This window comes from Ambystoma mexicanum, chromosome 11 (genome assembly GCF_040938575.1).
Source record: "Ambystoma mexicanum isolate Mex_15411 chromosome 11, UKY_AmexF1_1, whole genome shotgun sequence".
NCBI lineage: Eukaryota > Metazoa > Chordata > Amphibia > Caudata > Ambystomatidae > Ambystoma > Ambystoma mexicanum.
The window spans coordinates 254109267-254121883 of NC_090934.1; the positions used below are offsets into that span (position 1 = coordinate 254109267).

Genomic DNA, 12617 nt, shown 5'->3' on the forward strand with positions numbered 1-12617 from the left:
AATGTGTTGAAATGGATATCTCAATGCCGGTCAGTAAGCTGTATTTGTAGTCCATTTGTATTAAGCACTTTGTACTGGTGGCAATGTTTCCTGAAAGCTCTGAGAATGAAGAAGCCCAGGGTTGTCACCTATCAAGCCCCTGGGGCCTTTGGCCTAGGAACGTTTCCTGGGTATCATCATGGATTAGTTGCATTGTTCTACTTCCTGGCTACAAGGCAATATACGCTTTCTATTCATTTTTAAGAGGGATGCTCCTCTGTGTGACCATCAATTTCCTCCAGCGTAAACTGTATATGAATACATGGGGCATTTAACATATCATGACTAAGGTTTATTCCTCCCCTCCACTATTATATTGGGTTTCCTCAATCAAACTGCAGAGGCTGTGCATAACCTACTCAATTCCAGTAGCGAAGAGACATTGGGCCTCATTACAAGTTTGCTGGTCTGGAAACAAGGGTGCCGGTAAGCTGCGCCCAACAGGTCTGGACCTGCCAGGTGCAGCAGACATGGTAGGCAGACTCTTCACAGTACGCCGGCACTGTTACAAAAGGTGCCGGAGCTTCCGAGTCTCCACTCCCAGAGTCCTATGGGACTAACATTTTACTGGCACCTGACTTCCCAGGCTGCGGAACTTATAATGTCCTGGTGGCACCGGGAAGTCAGGCGCCAGTAAAATGTTACGAGTCAGCACTGGCAGGGTTACCGCCGGACTCGTAATAAGGCCCATTTTATTCCATTACATTGAGAAGGTTCAACAGGAGCTGAGAAAACTAGAAATGGCAGATGTCAATGCCCAGTCCTGTAGGATTCACGGTAATCGTGTCAAGACAGCCAAAGCAACCAGAGAGAGTTTGTATGTGTGTATACAACTTCACTCCAACAAAACCATCTCACATGTTCAGTATGTAACTGGTAATGTCATTGTGGCAGACCTGACAAGACATTTTTCCAAACTCAATCTCAATTGGTACACCATCAGGTTCTGCTACATCCACAGTCAGGCTGCATCTAAACCTTATCTACAAATTAGATTTGGAAGTACCCGATTGTTGGAGTCATTCACAGTCTACATGTTCCAGAAACACTGCAAGGGGTGCTCATTTTTATACCTTTTCAAAAAGTGATCTCTTACATATTTTAACATCTTACTGAAATGTATTAGATTGGATTAATATTTTGGATAAGGAGAGGTAATAGTAATTTCCTAAATCGAGGCTCAAAGTATGACTATTATTAATATCCTTCATTTTGGGGCCATACAGGCCCACAAGACCGAGCACAGTAGTCTCCAAAATACCCTTATAAGAAATACTTCCCAATACTGTGTCTACTTGCACACAATAAATTCCTTAACGCTGTCTCTTGTTTCTCTCAGTTGCCAACAAAGTTCCCTCCCTCACACCTTCTCTGACAGAATACCATCTGATGAGAGGGATAGCCCAAGATGTTCTAATTTTATCATAAAATGATGCAGGTAATTCGGTTTCAAAAAGGGAGGTCTGCTAATACGACTACTCTTTCATAAATGCTCCATGACAAAAATCAGGCCTCAAAATGTGCACTCACCACTAGCAATAGACTACAGAAAACTGACACTTGGCGAGGAAGAAATAGTATGCTGTACATATGAGGCAAATTAAGTGGCAAGTGACTTATGCCTGACTAGTAGCTTGCAACTTGAAATGTTCTCTCCTGCCAAATTTGATGCCGACATGTGCCTTTGCCGAGATAGCCTACAGACTCCCTCATCTCCAGCCCTGAAGGGGGCACAGGCAGGTTTCAAAAGGTCACATGCATTCCCAATAGCTACTGCAACAAAATGTTTGTGCAGGCAAAGGTGGCTTTTTAACCTTCAACTCCACTGTTTCCAAACTTAATAATTGTATACCTTACTCAGTCTGGTATATATTAACCTTTCCAAAATGTGGCACAGGGACTACTAAGATCACCCAATTATACAGCAACAGCAATTGTGTAGCATACTAGTGTCATCTCTGTCAGAAAGGCACATCTATGACAGTAATGATGTAGATATACGTCTGGTACGACTGGCTCCACTACAGCCCTGTAGAAGAATGAGACCTTTCCCCGGGGTACAAGAAAACTCCCTCTGGAGATCTGAGAACTATTGACACAAAGGCAGCATTGCAATAACAAAGTCACTGTCACACCAGGGTGGTGACCACTGGAGCCTCTGAAAGTCAGTGGGCATGAGAAGGGGACGGAGTAAGACTAATCAGAAAGAAGAGGTAGGCTCAGAGAAGGGTCGTGCAATCTTTGTCTCTTTGAGACATTTTGCGATAATAATGAGAGGGCAACCACCGATTCTTTGATTCACCTTTGGACTCTTGGACAAGAAGAATTTACTGGACCCATGTAGGAAGAACTGGCTACTTCAAAGGCCTCTGCCATGGAGATAAGAGAAAAGGCAACCAAGGCAAAGGAGAGCTCTGTCCCCCATCTGTTCTCAGGAAACACCTGTCCGATTGTTACTGGCTGCTCTTGAACACAATTGTTTATGTTGATTTTATTGTACTGTTGATTGTTCTTTGTGAAGCGCTTTGCTAAAAAGCGCTATATAAAATACAAATTGGGGGGGTGGGGGCATTGCTCTTGGACCAAAGCCCCACTGCAAAAAGGACCCGTTTTTTTTTTGCCTTTGTTACAAACATTTTAGCAAGAAAGGAAAAAAACCCAAAAAAAATCTGTCTTACATCCATCTTCCATTTTAGGTCAGCCCTTATCCATCATCTTCCTTTTACCTTACTAGAGAATGAGTCTAAATAAATCTAAGTTGTCTTAGAGCTGCTTACTTCATTTCCTTTATTTGGATTTAGTGGTTATTATCAGATCTTCATGGTCCCTTAGCCCGATAGAGTTCTCCATATTCGGTTCCAGCACTTTCCAAAAGAATTGGACCACAGCTATCATTAGTGACGTATGTGCATCTCCAGTGCTCAATTCTCGGCTTGGTAAAATATGGGCAAATCATGAACAGGTGATACAGGTTTTCTTACGTTTCTGATTGAATCTGCAACCTGCGGATCCTTTATTGAACTTGGATCTTGCTGTGTTAATTTCATTAGTTTGGCACAGATTGAATCACAATCTCATGAAGGTAGGCCTTCTTTTTGGATTTGGGCATTTCTGCAGGTATGGCTGAACAACACCTTGTTTCCTTACCTCCATAGCCAACTGTGTGTGTAGTTTTAACTTTCCCACATCTTCGATGGTTTGAATCCAATCTGCTTCAGATAATTTTGTTTTCACCATGGTCAGATTAGTTATCAAATCTTCAATCGAACAGGTTAGGTCTTTGAGAAGTTTGATAAGTAATGTCCCCAGGTTTTCAATTACTTGATGTGCTTGGATCCAAGCATCTTAACAATCTCGTTGATCATATAGTGTGTTTGAACAGCTGCATTTACCAAACAGGCTCAAGATTTTCCAATCAACAGCTACTTTAAGATAACATATTCCAAGTTCTTTCTGCACCACCTGGCTTGGGATTGATCGTGGCAGCCCTAGGACTTTTTTCCAGAAGGCCCCCTCTATGCGGCACCATAATGTGGCTGGTAGCTCCACAAAACATTTGACTCCATATGTTAGCAATGGAACAACCTTTGCAGTGTAAAAGTCAATGAGGGGCTTCAGGGAAAGCTTACATTATTTCCTCTTCAATATGGTTGCTTGTGAGGCCAACATGTCCACTTTTTTAAGATGCTGCACAAACGACAGAGTCTTTACTACTAATGGTGATCCAAACCCATAGATACTTGAAACAACTGACTTGTTCTAGTTCGATGTTATTCAGAGACCATCAATGTAGATTTTTAGGCTTTAGCGGCCGAACTTGTCCTAATACCATACTCTTTGTTTTTTGCTGTTAATCTCCAGATCATTAAGTCTGGCGTATTTATGCAGTGTATTTAGTTGCCATTGGAGCACCACTGGCGTATAGTCCACCAGGACCAAATCTTCCGCGTATAAAAAGCGCGTTATTCTCATGGACCCCAACTTTGGTGGACAACTTCTGCAGATCGCCATGGATTCACCCAGGTCCGCAATATAGAAATTATAAAGCGCCAGAGCACAGCCCTGTTTCACCCTTCTGTACGTAGGCATTTCATCCGTCAACTCGCCTTTCAGAGACAGAGGTGCCTGTGTACAGGCTTTTGATCTGATCAAGGAGGTCCGGCAGGCATGGCTTCGTTTCCATTTTAACCCATTGATGTTCACGATTCAAACTGTCGAAGGCCTTAGTAAAATCTAAAATGCCACATAGAAATGTTGGTCTCTTTGGCCTTGTGCTTTGACCCAGGTGGAGGATGAACGATCCTCTCTAGGGTGCCAGCCAATATCCCTTAAGTGGGAGTGAAGAGCAGAAGGACTCACCTTGTTCTGGAGCCCCCGAAATGGGACTCCCAGTAAGCTCAAGTTATTTGGAATTCTATAGTTAAACCACGAGACAAAAGTCATCCACGCTGGATGCCTTTGAACCACTGTAGGACCTGCAGTGCTGTTTCTGGCACTCAAGACTACAAACCACTTGTTCAATGTCGAGCCATCCTGTCGCTGGCTTGACCCATTGCCGCCGACCGTGCCGAGTAACCTGACCGTAGGTTCAACCTTCATGGGATAAACTGGAGCACTGACCTCGACCTGCTGTAAGGATCAAAATCATGCAAAGCTGAATCTACCCAAAGACATTGTCTTGCCGTCGACTCAAGTGCTGCCAGAACCGTCTGAAGGCATCATCTTGAACGTCAAATCAATCTTATGGGAGCCTGGGCCATCAAACTGCCAGTAGGATAGTATCAAGTCGACTGCAGCTAAAGCGCCAAGAATCTTGGCTCAACACAGTCAAGCACCCAAAGACAAGAATAAAAAGGTACTGTGAGGTGGCCCTCAAACCCCCGATGCACTTTTGGGGCCACAGTGACTTTAAAGCCCCCATTTCTACTTTCTTCTTCCAAGACATAGGGCCTCATTACAAGTTGGCTGGTGCGGAATTAACGTGCTGGTATTGACATACTAGCAAGTTTCTGCACTGGCCAACTACAGATTTGCCGGTTGGGTGGAGGAATTAGCTGCAGCTATGAGCGCGAGATAATTCCTCCACCATATGGCAAGAATTGTCAGTAAACCCGACGGCTGTAATAACGGCAAAGTTCCCCATGGAGTCCAGCACTCGCAATCCGGCTAAAAGCGCCAGACCGAATGCCAGTACCAGTAATCCCATTTGCTGGAATCCTGGCAGATTTACCACAAGGATACCGCCAAGGTTATAATGAGCCCGATAGCCTTGGAACAGAAACTCCCCAGCTCAACTACTTTAAGTGACGTTGTCACAAAAGTCTGCATTTTGTTGTATTTTTTTATTTTCTTATTTAGAGGGGCGGGATTTCTAGGTGTTTTAGTTAGCGGATTGCATTTGTATTGTTTAGTTAAAAGTCTATTTCTTTTTATAGACCCTTGGTTGGACATGCTTTGATTTTGGATTCTTTATGCCAAATTGTTTTGGTTCCTACTGCCATCAGCTCACATGAAACCCCTTACCAGCTATTCAGGAAAAATCTAAAAACACACCCGTTTAACAAGCCTTTGACATGAACCTACTTTCTATTTCTGTGTACGTCTTTCCTGTTTGAAACTAGCACCTAGATTCCGGAGGCCTTTCTATGCTGCTATAAAAGTAATAATAAATAAATGCCTCGTAAACATATAGCCTGCCCCGACCCCACGTTACCTCAACCCTGGTCTAAAAGGATGACTTTAGAGACCATTCTGGGGTCATCTGATGATAATCGAACTACACTAGAAGTCATTCCCACATCAGACGTCATCACGCTGTTAAAGTCATCAGTAAATCTCTCAGAATGGTGGACGATGATTTGGGGATGAGCTTAGGATGACTTAATGAACACGCTAACATAATCCCCATTTTAGAAAACTTTGTTCCTGATGCTTTTAGGATGACCTACTGATCACTTCAAGAGATTGCACGTTTGTCCCTGATGATTTGGGGATGATTCTGGGATGACCTGCTGATTACTTCAAGAGCACTGCCATGAAACATGTTTGTTCTTGATGATGACTTACTGATTACTTCATAACATCAGAGTTTGTAGGATGATATGCGGACCAATACAGATTGTCATTCTGCTTTTGCTTAGTTGCACTTATGCTGAATGATCCCCCACTGTGGCAAGTGTAAAGCTTGAAACTATGTTGGGCCAAAGAAGACAGAGGCCTAAACATAGCATGCACTCGTGTGAATTGCCATCCCAGTCAAAAGCAGGCACCCATTACCCTCACAATCCCCAATGTGGCATGGCTACGGCCTGAGACCATGTTGGGCCAAAGTGGAAGAAAGAGGCCTAAACATAGCATGCACCCTGTGGGTGAGAAGCCTTTGCCATCCCAGTCAAAAGCAGGAACCCAGCACCCTCACAATCAATACATTTCCATGCCGACTTGTTAGGTAAGAATTGGTGTTGTCCCACTGTGTGAGACTACACAACACTTATCTGCTTGTTATTAGGTAAACCCACCTTTTGGTATAGGTTTGAACTACACAGGTTGGCAGTGTGGCTGAACAGCTAGGCCTATCTCAAGAGGGATAACTGTGAGCTGTACAAATGAAATCTGTAAATACAAGTAGCCAAGTAGCACTTACACTCAAGGTTTCAGTTATGAATAGTTATTTATTTAACATTTTTTAAATAAGCGTTCTTTAGAAAGGCAATTCATGTAACAATGTAAATATACTTTTAAATTACTTTTCAGAATCAGAGCAAGTTAGTGGATAATCTTTGAATATGCTTCATACACAATTGCTACACCATGGGGTGACTTCAATCACAAGGGCAGTAATGGCATTTATATATCACACTTGCAGATTCTGAGGTTGCAGAAAGGAAAGGTTTAAGGAAGAAAAAAGGTTAAAACAGGTTCTCAGTATATGGGAGGACAAATAAATCTTGCAATGAAATCTAGACAAGCCTTTCCCAGCAGTAACTGTCTAAAACAAGTTACCACCTATGAGGGACAAACCATGTCAAAGTCAGTGGGCTAGAAGAGTCTGCAGGGATCCAGGACAGCCAAAGTCAATTTGAAACAGTCTATGGAGCTGAGGCAGTTCTTAGAATCAAAATGTCTTGCACAAAGTTAGAGAGTTTGTTAGAAAATCACTTGTAGGGTCGCAAGCTGTGAAAACAGAGTTGGAATAAACTCTAAAAGTAAGCCACTGCAATTCCTAACTTAGAAAAGCAAGGCTACAAGACAGTGAGGTAAGTACCCCAAGTCTAGACAGTACCTCTGGTTTGAAGAAGAGTGTTCCAGCTGGCTTCTGTCCTGCTACAGCGTTGCAGACCCCGTATTCCTGAGCCTTAGTCGTGGGGACAAGAGGGAGGACATCTGTAGGGCTCCTGAGGTGGTACTTGCGGCTACGGGCTCTTTACGGTTCAGCTGCACTTTGCGAGTTTCAGCGCTTAGTAAACAGCACTATTGCAGATCTCCGGTACCGGTTGGGCTTCCTTCACTCCTTGGGTCTGCTTCCTTCACTCCTTGGGTCTGGTGAGAAGACTCTAGCTCTGGTCGTCCTGCTTCTGGAGGGTCCTTAGGAGAGTCCTGGAGCTTCTAGCCAGATTTCAGACGTTTCACTCGACTGTGGATTACTCGACCCCTGGCACTTGGTTCTTGCAGCAATGAAGAAGTACAGTCAGACAGGGAAGATGGTCCAGTGGAGTTTGTCTCTGGGTTAGTTGTTCCCACTAACCCAAGGGGCTTCTCCGTCTGAAAAGGGAGTTTCAGCACAACAGCAGGGCTTCACCAGGCAATTCAAAGGTCCAGGAGGATGCAGCAAGCTTCGTTCACGGTTTCTTGGTCGGGTGTTTCTCCCAGTGGTCGACTCTGCCTCTAGTCCCAAAACGCTCGACTTTTAAGCAGGTTTCTCCCATTCATGCACAGCCTAGGATGTCGATCACATCAGGGTCGCTGTCCTGAAAGGACAGCCAGCCATTCAGGACTGGTTGCATTCAGGTATTCCTAGAGACAAAGGACAGGGGAGTTTCGGTACCCTCACTCACATCCTGTCCTTCCAGACACACTGGGGCCAGAGGCGGAACTCAGGGCTGAAGTGTGCCAATAGCAAGACAAACAAAGGGCTTCAATCTGTTTGACGCACAGAGTAAAACCCAAGAAAGACCTCACAAACAGAAAATGGCAAAAAAAGAAGACAAGGGCCGTTTTGATAAAATGGTCACCCCTGGGTGCTATACTGCAGCAGAGGGTTCAGCCTGCGGTAGAAAAACACGATAGTAGAAAAAATTAAACCACTGCCACTAGTCATTTAAAAGTAGGGAGGGAAACATACACATGTTACATGAGAATGTAGGATAAGGGGCTACTAGTTAACTCCCCATAAGATGGTGTGTGCTGGACCCACAAAGAGAAAAGGTAAGTAAAGTCATTTTCACTTTACTATTCTTTGGAACAGTAGTTCAGACAAGAAAAAGGTATTTTAAACCTTATGAGAAAGGATTTCTTAGTAACACTGCACTGAAGTTGTGTCACCATACAAAAAGTTGATGCATGTGGAGTTCGTCAGACTCGCAAAACAGTGAAAACACACAATCCAAAGGTCAAAACACATGACTCAGTGAGAAAAGGGTCTCACTCACTCCAGGGTTAAAATTGAAAAGTCCTAGAGCTGGGGGTCTCTAAGGTTGAAGGGAATTAGAACAGAAATGAGAATTCTCCTTAACATGACTGCACCAAAATATGCCAGTATTCACATGCACTCCTTCACACAATATTCATGTTTGCTTTGCGCAAAATCCAATAATCAACAACCATAACGAAAAGTATCCCCAGGATAAAAAAAAAAAATCAAACGAAAAGGATCAAAAAAGAAAGAAGTAATAAACAAACAGAACCACAAAATCCCATCAACTACCCACAACCTACCAAATACAAGCAACAAACCAAACAGCACAGACTAAACCCAAAAGACCATGAAAAACACCAATCGAAAGAGGACGCCCACTAAGCAACAACCCACGCATCATGCCTCGCCACAAGAAAGACAAAGAAGCCCGAAAAGACAATAGAAATAATAAGAAATCCCAAACCACTCGGGAAGGCACGGACCAGCATGATCCCACAACCCCAAAAATCTCGACAAACATCTGAGATGGCCCAAGGAGACATACAAATAACGGAGCAAAGAGACTACAATGCTCGCCACCTGTCCACATACGACAACATGGTAAACAAAAACAGTACAGCAACAATTATCCGACAGCCAACAAGCTTCATGAATACAGACCCAACCAGGACACCAAACAGATGACCGCTAATAAACCATCCCAACCCGGTCTCCACCATGGACAATACCCCAACCAGAACAAGGAACAAATTGGAAACCCATCACACTCACTCTACAACCCCTATAGCACCAAGACTGAACAACAGAGGGGTAGCGACCCTATTTACCACCCGGAAATGAACCACCCCAGCCATAAACCTTATCGGTCTACTCGACAAAGACTGACCAACAAAGAACCACCCCACCCAAAAGACTCAACCGGGAAAACCCCACCTGGAATGGAAACCCAACCAACACCACACTGGTCAGAACAAGCAATACTAACAACACAAAAGGGAAATCCAGCAAACTACACTGCAGCCTCCTCAACATTAGATCCATGTCAAAACACAACAGAAACCAATGACCTCCTAAGCGAAGGAGGCACAGACGTGCTCTTGCTTACAGAAACCTGGCTATCAGACAACTATAAAGCCATCGCGAACAAAGCAATACCTGACAATTAAAACCGAAGAGGAGGTGGAATCGCATTTATACACAAAAAACACACCTGAGCATCTTGAATCATCACAACCAACGCGGAACACTATGAATCCCTCCTAATCAAGATAGAACTCAACGACGGTGTCCAGTCATTTGGTCGACTACAAACTGGTCGACGTCATTTGGTCGAAAACCAAATGGTCGAATTTTTTTTTTTTTATTTATATGTGTTTTGTGGGTTTTCGTGTTAAAAAAAAAAAAGAAAAAAAAGGGGGTTGGGGGGGACCCCCCCAAAAAAAAAAAAAAAAAAGGGGTAAAAAAAAAAAAAAAAAATTCGACCATTTGGTTTTCGACCAAATTGATTCGACCAGTTGTCCAGTCGACCAATTGATTTCGACCAAATGACTGGCAACCCTCAACGACCAATCCAACATAGTATTCCTGCTGATCTACAGACCATCTTCTTACAACCCCAACTTTGCAACAAAACTAGTGGACGAGGCCACCATGCTATCAACCCACCACAACAACCTAGGTCAAAGAGATCCCACCGATACAGCAAAAGACACACAACAATTGGATCACCAAGGCCATTGACCAATTAGCACCAGCTAAAACATTCAAAGCAACACCACCAAAAAAAACTGGCAGCAAAACGGTTCACAGAAGAACTGAAAAAACACCAAAAAACAACCGCAAAATGGAAACAAAATGGAGAGAACAATACACCAGAAACAAACAATTCATAGAAAGGACTCCATCACCCCTACACAAACACCTTGTGAAAGTCACTTACACCAGAGCAGGGTCTGTGTAGCAGCTGCACAGCAGTTACTGTGTCTGCGAGCCTTAGCCTGCACAGGTATTATTTATGTAGTCACTTACACCACAGCAAGGTCTGTAGCAGCTGCACAGCAGTCACTGCCTCTTTGAGCCTTAGCTTGTGCAGGTATTATTAGATATGTAGTCACTTACACCAGAGCACGGTCTGTGTAGTATAGTTACCGTGTCTGCGAGCATTATCTGGCACAGGTGTAATTATATATATATATATATATATATATATATATATAGTAACTTACACCAAGAGCAGGGTCTGTGTATTAGCTGAACAGCAGTTACCGCGTCTGCAAGCATTAGCCTGCGCAGGTATTATATATGTAGTCACTTACACCAGAGAACGGTCTGTGTAGTAGCTGCACAGCAGTTACTGTGTATGCAAGCATTGGCCTGCGCAGGTATTATTATATATGTACAGGGTCTGTGTAGTAGCTGCACAGCAGTTACTGCGTCTGCGAGCATTATCCTGTGCAGGTATTATTAGCTATGGAGTCACTTACACCAGCGCACAGTCTGTGTAGTAGCTGCACAGCAGTTAGTTACTGTGTCTGCGAGCAGAATCCAGCGCGGGTATTATTAGATATGTAGTCACTTACACCAGAGCACAGTCTGTGTAGTAGCTGCACAGCAGTTACTGCGTCTGCGAGCCTTAGCCTGTGCAAGTACTATTATATATGTACAGGGTCTGGTGGTAGCTGCACAGCAGTTACTGCCTCTGCAGGAATTGCAGAGCCTGAACCGTACCGTAAATGAGCTTCGGAGCAGCTACTATACCAACAACAGGCTGTCCCGTGTCAATTCAAAACCAGAAGTTTAGAAAATCACGTACTTACAATATTTAATTTCAACAAGTAAAGTGCAACACAAGGGATTACAGCTTCAACGTGCACTCCTAGAGGTTTCAAAGGGGCTCCTCTTGACAATATTTCACTGAAAAATCGGGAGTCTCCCGCCTAAATCGACAGGGTTGGCATGTATTCTTAAGGGATAAGAACGTATAAGTTGATGGATGCTAAAAGAAATGCATATAAAATTCACTACAAGAGCTGGATCGCATGCACTCACCTGATGCTACCTGGAAACAGGGCACGAGCGTTTCCTAAAGGGTAGTTTTCTAGTTCCCATTCGAGAAACGGACAATAGCAACACTCCGCCTCCACTTCATCACGTGGGCTGCTCTGCGTCACGTGGGTTTCAACGTCCGCTTCATCACGTGGGCTGTCATGCAACGCCCGCTTCATCACGTGGGCTGCTCTGCATCACGTGGGTTTCAACGGCACGTCACGTCATCATCATTTTTGTAGGAGCTGGAAGGAAGGCGTTGCGGGAGCGATTCTATGGGCCATTTCTCAGATGAGAAATAGCTGCTTCAGTGTGAGTGGACTAGTTCCCATTAGAAAAATGGCCCTTTTTTGCCCCCTGGTGGCCAGGTCCTACATAATAATGGGAACTAGCCCACTCACACAGAGAAGACTAGTACACATTAGAGAAATGGCCCTTACTAGTTCCCATGTGAGAAACGGACCATCGGTTGTTAGGGCCATTTCTCAGATGGGAAATAGCTGCTTCAGTGTGAGTGGGCTAGTTCCCATTAGAAAAAAGGCCCTTTTTTGCCCCCTGATGGCCAGATCCTACATCATAATGGGAACTAGCCCACTCACACAGAGAAGGCTAGTACACATTAGAGAAATGGCCCGTTTGCCCCTGGTGGCCAAGTCCTGCATAATAATGGGAACTAGCCTACTCAAACTGAGAAGGCTAGTTCCCATTAGAGAAATGGCCCTTACTAGTTCCCATCCGAGAAACGGACCATCGGTTGTTAGGGCCATTTCTCAGATGGGAAATTGCTGCTTCAGTGTGAGTGGGCTAGTTCCCATTAGAAAAATGGCCCTTTTTTTCCCCCTGGTGGCCAGGTCCTACATAATAATGGGAACTAGCCCACTCACACAGAGAAGGCTAG

The 12617-nt window shown here is 44.1% G+C and overlaps 1 protein-coding gene across 3 annotated transcripts in view; it reads right to left on the reverse strand.

Moving 5' to 3' along the window:
• Positions 1–11872, reverse strand: part of GMEB1 (glucocorticoid modulatory element binding protein 1) — a 921206-nt gene extending 909334 nt beyond the window's left edge. For all 3 annotated transcript variants that reach the window (XM_069622968.1, XM_069622967.1, XM_069622966.1), the window contains exon 1: positions 11723–11872. The gene's annotated coding sequence lies outside the window, so the exon portion shown is untranslated. The remainder of the gene's footprint in view (positions 1–11722) is intronic.
• Between the last annotated feature and the right edge of the window lie 745 nt (positions 11873–12617).